We start from the raw sequence: 11,396 nt of genomic DNA, 5'->3' as shown, positions 1-11,396 counted from the left end.
CTACCCTGAGTTACTGTTACTACAGTGAGTTACTGTTACTACCCCGAGTTACTGTTACTACCCCGAGTTACTGTTACTACCCTGAGTTACTATATCACCAAAACCGGAAGACTCATTACCAGCCTTCGATTTGCAGATGGCACACACGACCTTACTTGGTGAAAGCAAAAAAGACTTATATCAAAGAATATATAGCCCTCTATATGGATTACACCTCAGTGTAAAGAAAACAAAAATCCTCACAACTGAGCCAATATTAACATCATAATAATTGAAGAAAATACTAAAGTTGTCTGGATTTCCTTTTTTTTGCATCCACAATCACCATCCAAGGAAGCAGCAGTCAAGAAATCAGATGACATATACCATGAGGCAAATCTGCTGCAAAAGATCTCTTTAAAGTGTTAAAAAGCAAAGATGGCACTTTGAAGACTAAGGTGCTCCTGACTCAAGCCATGGTATTTTCAATTGTATCAAAGAAACAGTAAAATTGGACAATGAATAAGAAAGACTGAAGAAGAATTGGTGGTGGTTGGTGATTATGTGCCGTGGAGTCATTTCCGAGGCTGTAAATCTTTAATGGGAGCAGAAAGCCTCATCTTTCTCCCGTGGAACAACTGGTAGTTTCGAACTGCTGACCTTAAGGTTCGTAGCCTGATTTGCAACCAATACATTACTAGTGCCTTTGAATTACAGCATTGGCAACAACTATTAAATATATCATGGACTGCCAGAGGAACAAACAAGGTACAGCCAAAATGCTCCTTAAAAGTAAGACTGGTGAGATTTCATCTCGTGCACTATGCACATGTTATCAAGAGGACCAGTCCCTGGAGAAGGATATCATGCTTTTCAGAGGGTCAGTGAAAAAGAGGAAGACCCTCAGTGACATGGACCAACATAATGGCTGCAACAATGGGTTCAAACAAGTAACGATATGACGTTGTCAAGGATTGTGAGGCACTTCATCCTGTTGTACACAGTCTCTAAGAATCGGTACCTAATGACAACAACAATCATCTACACAGCATCAGTCACTATGGTGAGTAGGGCTCAGTTGGGTGAGTATGTTTTTTATTTGTCTGATTGTCTGTCTTGAGGACCCAGACAGAAGTTCCAAGAACAGTAAGAGAGTAGAGAGTCAGGAGGTGGGCTTAAATACTTCCTATGTAAATGTCAACTATCAATACTCGCAGAAGCATCAGTCAAGAGATCAGACGACGTATTGCACTGGGCAAATCTGCTGCACAGGAACTTTTTAAAGTGTTGAAAAGCAGAGATGTCAGCTTGAGGACTAGGGTGTGCCTGACCCAGGCCATTGTGTTTTCAATAGCCTCATATGGATGTGAAAGCTGGACAGTGAATAAGGAGGATCGTAGAAGAATTGATGCCTTTGAGTTGTGGTGTTGGAGGAGAATACTGAAAGTGCCATGGACTGCCAAAAGAACCAATAGATCTGTTTTGGAAGAAGTGCAGCCAGAGTTGCTCCTTGGAGGCCAGGATGGCTAAGCTTCGTCTCTCATACTTTGGACATATTGTCCGGAGGAAACAGTCGCTGGAGAAGGATGTCATGCTGGGTAGGGTGGAGGGTCCGAGAAAAAGAGAAAGACCCCTAACGAGATGGATTGGCCAGGGGGCATCATTGATGGACTCAAGTGTGGCAGCGGTGGTGAGGCTGGCCCAGGATCGGACATTGTTTCGTTTTGCTGTGCATGGGGTTGCTATGAGTAGGTTCCAACTCAATGGCACCTGACAACAACAACATATACATGTTAAAATTTTAAGTACTTGAAGATAACTATTTTCTACCACTTATTATCACTGATAGCATGCCACAAACTGCATCCTTGTAAATCCTGGTGACTTCAATACTGTTATCCTCTCTCAGAAGATGGACAGCAGTGGTGGCTCAGTGGTAGCGTTCTTGTTTTCCATGTGGGAGGCTGTGGTTCAATTCCCAGCCAATGCACCTCATGTGTAGCTGCCACCTAGATCTCAGAAGTGGACTGCATCCTGCTAAGATGCTGAACGGGTTTCAGTGGAGTTTCCAGATGAAGGTGTTAGGCAGTCTACTTCTAAAAATCAGTCACGGAAAACCCTATAGATCATAGTGCTCCAATCACCATAAGTGTCCAATCCCCAACTAATTGTGAGACAGCACAAGACGACCTGGCAGTGTTTCATTCCATTGTGAATGAGGTAGAGGCAGGTAACAACAACAACGTAGAAGATGAGCACTTCCTAACCAAGGCCACATGGCTAGGAACCCAGGCTTGTCAATGTTGTTTCGAGCCATCAAGGCACTCAATGAACTTTTTCTGGGCTGACCCCAGTCACAACTTCTCAGTGAAGGCCAGTGAACAGGTGTGGACATTTGTCCATAAAACGTCACTCATGGACGTGAAAATGTGAATTTCACAGACACTTCACATGTCACAAAGCATAATGATTTTAACCTTTTTCCAACCATTCAATAATGCAAAAGCTGCTCTTGTCTCTCAGGCAGTACAAAGACAAGCCAAAGCTGGACCTGCCGGAGGGCCACGGCTTGGGACCCTGATTAGAAGAAATGGATGAGGTGAAGAAGAGAGACAGGACAGGGCAGTCAACAGGCACCTGGTGTCCAGGAAACTGAGAGAGACGAAGGGGCAACAGAGTGGGTGGGGCTTAGAGGATGCTGTCAAAAGCGACTTGACAAAACTTGCAGACCAGTGGGTTCTGGTGGGGAGAGGCAGTGGAGACTGGAGACAGGTGGAATTGGAGGGCGTGGTTCCACTGACAAGGCAGGTGGTGTCCAGTGAAGGCTGACAAGCTGGGTATTAGACACACTGAGGCTATGGGTGACACCATGTGCCCTAGACGTGGAAGAGGTGGGACTCTGGCTTAGGAAAGGACCTGAGGTGCACACAGGTAGAAGGGGAAGTCTGGACAGACAGAAGACCATGGGAGGCCCAGCACATGCAGGGCCACAGAGAAAACCGAAAAGGGGCAACAAGTGAGGTCCAGGCAGAACCCAGGGAGTGCTTTGTCAACACAGTGAAGGTAAGAGAAGTTATCAAGATGGAGATGAGAGCACTCTTGGGCAGACCATCAGAAGCTAGGTAGTAAACAGGGCCTGGGCATGCGCACATGTGTTTATGTGCTAAGAGAGGCAAACAGAGAGAAAAAGACATCACTGTTCTTTTTCTCTATCGAACCCTAAGGCAGTGGGCAAGGATGGTTTGGGGGAAAGGGCATGTGAGACAAGATGGGGAGGGAGCTGGATGGAATAGGAAGGCAGTATCAGCATGATGCACGGAGAGAGGGCCGGGTGTGTAGCTGGGGCTAGGTCCACAAGGCTGTAAGGTCTCAGGCCACAGGCGATCCTGCTCAATCACTGGCAAGACTGCTCCAATACAGAACATGACAACAGGTCCTCAACCAAGTCCTTTCCCTAGAGTGGGAAGTCTGTGAGCTCAGTTTCACAACCACCACACACCTCAATTCTGCAGACTAGATTCGCCTGCATTTCCAGAGGTCTCGGCACTGGTGGACAAGAGGTTCCTCTGAACTCTGGGACAATCAAGAGGAGCAGAGGAGCGATCCATGTGATGACGACACATTAAGAAAGCTGCAGAGAAAAGGGAGTAGAGTCTTGGTGCATGCCCTGCTCACCTCAGAAAATGGTTTCCATACCTTCAAAGCTAAATACTCATGGCAACCCATGAGTTTGGATCAATTCAATTGCAGGTAACAACAGCAAGGCTGAATACCAGAGTCTCTGCACGGTGTAAAACACAAATATATTCATCCATTAACAAAAAGGTTCGTGGTTCAGGTTCACCCTCAGGTTCCTTGGAAGAAAGAACTGGCAATACTTCCAAAGAGGCAGCCATTGAAAATCCTGTGAGAGAAAAGTTCTACTCTGACACACATGGGATCTGCATGAATCAGAAGGGACGCCATAACAACTCGTTTTAATCTTGTTACGTTGTTATGTGCCATCTAGTCAATTTCTAATCATAGTGACCCTATGCACAACAGAACGAAACACTGCCTGGCCATGCACTATCCTCACAATCTTTATGCTTGAGACTAATTACATGTCTGAGACTACCCATTCTTCTCAATGTTATCCACAGCTTGTCATGATCCACAGTCTAAAATGTTTGCAAAGTCAATAAAGCACAAGTAGACATCTTTCCAGTATTCTGGTATTCTGTGCTTTCAATCAAGATCCATCTGATGTCAGCAATGATAGCCCTAGTTCCACGTCCTCTTTTAAATCTAGCTTGAGTATCTAGCAGTTCCCTGCTGATGTACTGTTTCAGTTTTTTAATTATCTTGAGTAAAATTATACTTGCATGTGATATATATGTTATTGTTCAATGATTTCCACATTCAACTGTTGTTGTTGTTAGGTGCCATCGAGTCGGTACCGACCCATAGCGACCTTATGCACAGCAGAACGCGATAAAATGAGAGAGGAACCAACTGCATCAGACTCTGTCCAGCACAGAGTGAGTTAACTAAAGGCCCAAATACTCACCATTCAGTCACTGCCAAGGAGCCAAGCAATCTATTACATGCAGAAAAACTTCATCTGAATGAAAACAGAAGCTTTGAGAGGAAAGGGGGTTGTCATTAAAACTTTTAAAGAAGGGAGTACCTGATGACTTGTGACATTACAGAATTTCACTCCACTTGTGGGGAGGGAAGGGGAATTCTGTGATTGTGCCCTATGTGTCATACAAAAACTGTATTGCCCTACATAGTACAGCTGAATTACATTCTAGAAATGCACACTTCAGGGAAAGGGCTTTCCAGCCCAAGGAATCACGTAGGTCTTACCAAATACACTCTCTCTTCAGCAATATTCAAACATCAAGTAGCTAGAAGACAGAGTGATGCTAAAGGAAAAGTTAGGCATAGTTCATTACCAAGAAAGGACAGAACAACAAAAGACTGTTCTGTGCAGAAAAATTAGGTTTGGAAAGATTCGAGGGAGGTAGTATTTTTAAAAAAGAAAAAAAAAAGATTCCATTTGTGCCTGGGCTTCATAAGAGACCATTTAGTTCTTCTTTCCTTGAAAAGGTATTGATCTTGGCTCCCAGCGACAACAGTCAGCTTTCCATTACACTGTTTCCATTATACTGTTTATCTTTAAAAGTTGTTTTCATCTTCCTTGCCCCCAAGAAGCTCGGTGTGAAATTACCCTGTATTCAGAAGAACATGAATAGTTTTCCTAGTAGGTGAGGCAATGGGTCCTTTCTGCATGGCTGCCCTTTGGGGTGGCACCTCCCCTTAGCAGACAGGCTCCCAAACAGCCCAGCTCTTCACTGAACTTTCTCTTTCTCAGCATTAAAGTTTTTTCATTTCCCCGCCTGTTCCTAAAGGACCAAATTCCAGCTGAAGGATGAGAAGCCAGGGTCATGGCCTGCAATGCTGCGTGATAACCAGGGATCACAACTGGACCCAAGCTCCATGGAAACACAGTCTGTGCATCCGGAGGAGTGTTTCTGTGTGGCACTCCCCGCCTTCTAAAACCGCACAGAATGAGTGCCCTTGCTGCCACAGTGGACTGCCACACTACTTCTATTAGCACACAGACCCGAGAGATTGTATGCTCGGTGCACTGATGAGCTACTCATGTTGACCCTATGTATAATACAACTCAACATGGCATCCCCTCATGATTGGAACAAGTCACCCCAGATTTGTTCCAATCGAACACCGGGGGGAGGGGGGGTGCCTTCGGGGCTCTCATTGGTTGATTTCCACAAGTCCATCTCCAGGTCTTTCTTGCTAATCCACCTCATTGTGGAAGGTGTTCAGCATCCTAGAAACATGCAGCCTCCATTGGCAGATGGCTGGTGGTCAGGTGCGAGGTGCATTAAAAATCAAACTCGGGTCTTCCACACAGAAGGTAAGAAGCCTACCTCTGAGCCGCCACTGTCTCGGGATTAGCGCAACACCTGAGGGGTCCTGGCAAAGGTTCTCCAGGCACATGTGTTCAATCGATCTGTCAGGTGTCTGCAGACTTTCTCTTTTTAGTGGCCAAATTTTTAGTAGTATCACTTATAATCAGAATACTAGGGGACTTCAAAAAGTTCACAGAAAAATTGAATTTAAAGATAAAATCTATCAACATTATTTCTCAGCCTAAGCTCCATCAAGGTCAAGACACTTTTGTCATTGATGACCCCAGCCATGTGGTACTTACTAAAGACAAAAAGTCTTGGGAATCTCACCCTGTCACTGCAGTCTTTTTTACATTACTAACTGAAGAAAAATGGGTGCTCTCCAAAGGATTTTTGTCGTTGTTAAGATTAGGGGGAACAAAACAGTCAGAAGGAGCCAAATCAGGACTTTAAGGTGGATTCCTAATGATTTCCCAGGAAAACTCTCACACACATCCTTGTCTGTTGATGAGGGGACTGAAGAGGAACACTCGTGGTAGAAAAGGGGCTGCGGCGAAGCTTTCCCAGCAAGGTTCTGCTGACGCTCTGGCTAACTTATTCAAAACAGTATCATAACAAACAAATGTTATCATTCTTTGGCACTTCAGATAGTCAACAAGCAAAATGCCTTGACTGTCCAAAAAACTGTTTCCATGACCTTTGCTCTTGATTGATACACTTTTGTTTTGACTTGACCACTTTCACCTTTGGGCACCCATTGCTACTTTAGTGCTTGGCTTCAAGATCATGCAGATAAGAATATGTTTCAGCTCTTGTTACATTTCTTCAAAGAAATGCTTCAGGATCTTGAACTTACTCGTTTAAAATTTCCATTGAAGGTTCTGCTTTTGTCTGCAGCTGGTCTGGGTGCAAAGTCTTGGCACCCATCCAGCAGAAAGTTGACTCCATTTCAACATTTCAGACATAATCGTGTAAGTTGAACCAATTAAGAGGTTCATGATGTTGACTGTTGTTTTCCTGTCAATCACCAGTCCTCTTCAATTAGGGCACACACAAGAGTGTTTCCTTGAAAATTCATCTGGATAGTCTTTCACTACAGGCTGCATTTTCCACATCGTCTCATCCCTGCTTAAAATGAGCTATCCATTTGTAAACTGCTGATTTCTATGGAGCATTGGCCCCATAAACTTTCCATAAAGCATCAATGATTTCACCATTCTTCTACCCAAGCTTTAGTATAGTGCTGACATTTGTTCTTGTTTTAATTTTAGCAGAATTCATGTTGCTGTGATAGGGGCTTTGTATAAACTTACGTCTTATCCTTCGTAGTGCCTCAAACTACATCTTATTCAGACATGTTATAACAAATTATTATGAGTTCATTTTGGTATTGAAAAATTAAAACCATGCATACTTTTTTCATAATACATATTTTCCATGAACTTTTTGAAGTACTTGTGTGCACCAATGAGAAATTTTATAGTTACAAAGAGAGAAAGAATGCTGGAGGGATAAAGAGCCTGCTAGCGTAGTGGTTACGAATCGGGCTGCGAACCTAAAGGTCAGCGGTTCGAAACTACCAGCCGCTCCGCGGGAGAAAGATAAGGCTTTCTACTCCCGTAAGGATTTACACCCTCGGAAACCCTGTACAGGGTCGCTATGGGTCGGAACCGACTCGACGGCACTTAACAACAACAACAACAATTAGATAAAAATCATATACACTCATTCCTCAGTTACTGATACGCTTATGTTCCCAAAGACCAAGTCATTATGCAAAACTTGGCATTATGCAAAAATGGAGGATGACATAACTGCCAAACCACTAAGAATTACAACCCAGTCAAGTTGACACACAACCTTAACCATCAAAGCCAGCAGCATTACTTTCACCTCGAATTCATTACACAAATGCTTGTTGTTAATAATGCAAAATTGTCAGATACTAGATTTTTACCTTTGCAAATGTCAGAGAGTGAGATAGTTAATAACCAATGAATAGCTGTAACGTCACCCATCTATATAATACAACAATAAACAACCAAGCTAAAATCATCAGAGTCACCTCTAAAGGACAAATGGTAAGAATTTCAGGTCTTGTGCTATGATGATGCAAAGATACCTGCATCTGTGAGACTTTTATTGACTTAACAGAGAAGGCGACTCCTTGTAGGCTCATTCACTCCTGTACAAGTCTACAGAGTTGGCTCCTCCTTGGGTTTTGTGATGATGACCTTCTAGACTTAACATATTGTTGTTCATATTGTAGGAATTGACACCAATATATGAGTAAACTAGGGAAAATGGTAGGGAATTGCCCTTTGTTTGCCATTCTGAAAACAGGCAACTCTATTTAGAACATCCTGAAGTACTCCATAGTATTCACAGAATAAAAGCCAATGTTTTAGAGCAAGGCAAACTTGGTCAGTTTTCCAGAAGCTTCTCCAGTCATTCACCTTCATAACCAAGATTCCCACCTCCCTCCTATGGATCCCCAGTCCTGCTTCTCTAACTACCATCTTTATAAAACTGAGACAAACTTATCTTCTAGTTAGTTAGAATTTTTAACCCATATGCAACGCTCTGCCTAATAACCACAATTTAAAAAAAAATCTAATTGACAAAACAGCTTGATCCCAGGCACTGGGTTTTAAAAAACAAAAGAATTTCTTGTACTTTAACAATTTCTTTTGAATCTCCCCAAAAATTCTCACAAGGTGGTTGTCACAATATAGGAACAAACTGATACTCAAAAGGTATAAGTGCAGTTTACCAAAGAACAGGTAAGGATAGCAGATAAACACAGGCAAGGATGTTTAGCAACTTTAGACATTACAGAAATGCACACACACACACACACACACACACACAAGGTATATGACACACATACAAGGGGACTGCAAAGAGATCTTAGAAAAATTACATTACCTTTCATTTCATTTTTCCACAAATTTTTTGAAAGCCCCTTCTATTAGAGTGGCTAAATTTTAAAGGCATACACAATAAAACTGAAAATATAGAGCAACTGGAACTGTCAAACAGAGCTGGTAGGGACATCAAATGTCAGCTATCACAGCCACTTTGGAAAACCATTTGGTAGTTTCTTACAAAGTTAAACATAAAATTAACACAGAATGCAGCAATCACACTCCTAGGTATTTGCACAAACAAAAGGAAAGCAAATGGCCACACAAGAACTTACATGCAAATGTGCTTAGCAGGTTAGTAAATACTACATTGCCAATAAGTGGAAACAAGGTAATGTTCTTCAATGGTGAGTGGGCAAATAAATTGTGACTCTGGAAGCTATGCCACCAGTATTGTAACTACCAGCATGGTCATCCATAGTGGATGGGTTAGGGTTTGCAGGTAGACAGATTTCAACTGAGCTGCCAAACTAAAACAAACCAGGAAGAAGGAGAGATGGACTACTTCCAAATATTCAGTCATTTCAAACCTTATGAATAGCAATGGAAACACTGTTAGATAGTACCAGAATACTGAATTGGAAACATAATTAAGAGCACCAGAATATTGTCAGTTATAGTGCCAGAAAATGAGCCCCTCAGATTGAAACTATCTCAAAACACAACTGCCTCCTCAAAGTAGAGTTGACCATAATGACACATATGGAGTAGAGCTCTCGAGAACTTCATTTGCTGGTAGAGCACGACTCAAAAATGATTTTAAAAAAAAGCTGCAAACATCCATTAATAATTTGAAAATGGAAAGAGTGAAGTATGAAACTAGGAAAACTGGAAGTTATCAAAAATTAAATGAAACACATAAACATCAATATCTTGGCATTAGCCATTTTTAATCTAGCAGCCACGTGGTTTACTATGCCTAGAATATGAAATTCAAGAGGAATGGTGCCACATTCATCATCAAAAAGAACATTTCAAGATCTATCTTGAAGTATAATGCTGTCTGTGATAGAATAATATCCATACACCTACAAGGAAGACCAGTTAATAAAACTATTATTCAAATTTTCTCACTAACCACTAGTCAGTGATGATGAAATTGAAGAATTTTACTAACTTCTTCATTCTGAAATTGATCAAGCATGCAATCAAGGTGTATTGATAATTATTGGTGATTGGAATGCAAAGGATGGAAACAAAGAGGAAGGATCAGTCATTAGAAAACATGATCTTGGTGACAGAAACGATGCTGGAGATCACATGATAGAATTTTGCACAAGTTATTACTTGTTCATTGCAAACAACTTTTTTAAACGACTTAAAGACATCTTTACTTATGGACCTCGTCAGATGGAATACAAAGACACCAAATTAATTAAATCTGTGGAAAAAAGCTCCATATCATCAGTCAAAATAAGGCCAGGGGAAGACTGAATCAGACCATCAATTGCTCATATGCAAGTTCAGGCTGAAACTGAAGAAAATGAAAACAAGTCCCCAAGAGCCAAAATATGACTTTGGACATATTCCACCTGGATTCAGAGATCATCTTAAGAACAGATTTGATGAATAACACATTAATAACCAAAGACCACAAGAGTTGTGGGATGACATCAATAATATATATCATAGAGGAAGGAAGCAAGATGTCATTAAGAAGACAAGAAAAAAGGAAAAGACCAAGATGGATGCCAGAAGAGACTCTGAAACTTACTTTCCAGGATAAAGATGCTAAAGCAAATGGTAGAAATGAGGAGGTAAAAGAATAGAACATTTTAAAGTGCAGCTTGAGAAAGCAACATCAAATATTATATTGAAACATGCAAAGATCTGGAGTAAGAAAACCAAAAGGGAAGAACACGCTCAGTATTTCTCAAGCTGAGGGAACTGACAAAAGAATTCAAGCCTCAACTTGCAATATTGAAATATTCCATGAGCAAAATATGAATGAAATTATATGAGCAAAATATTGAAAGAATCAAAAGGAGATAGTCACTGTAACAAAAAGAAATGGTCGATGTGCAATGATTTTAAGAGGTAGTATCTGATCAAGAGCCAATGATAGTGAAGAAAGAAGTCCAACGTGCACTGAAGGCATTGGCAAAGAACAAGCCTCCATGAATTGATGGAATATAAACTGTAATCTTTCCACAAACTGAAGCAGCATTGGAAGCACACACTCATCTATGCCAATAAGTTTAAAAGACAGTTACCTGGCCAACTGACTGAAAGAGATCCATATCTGTGCCCATTCCATAAAGAAGTGACTCAATGAAATGAAAAAAAAAAAAAAAAATCATCAGACAGTATCATTAATATTACCTGCAAGTAAAATTTTGCTAAATTCAAAAGCAACTGCAGGCATACATTGACAGAGAACTTTTAGGAGGTTTGAGCTGGATTCAGAAAAGAAGAAAGAATAAGGGATATCATTGCTGAAGTCTGATGGATCTTGGCTGAAAGCATAGAATATCAGAAAGATGTTTACCTGTGCTTTATTGATTTTGCAAAGGCTTTTGATTGTGTGGATTATGACAAGATATGGACAACACTGTGAAGTATGAGTATT

This window comes from Chrysochloris asiatica, unplaced genomic scaffold (genome assembly GCF_000296735.1).
Source record: "Chrysochloris asiatica unplaced genomic scaffold, ChrAsi1.0 scaffold00018, whole genome shotgun sequence".
In the NCBI taxonomy this organism is placed as follows: Eukaryota; Metazoa; Chordata; class Mammalia; order Afrosoricida; family Chrysochloridae; genus Chrysochloris; species Chrysochloris asiatica.
The sequence above is the reverse complement of the archived record's forward strand: the minus strand, read 5'-3'. Positions refer to the sequence as shown.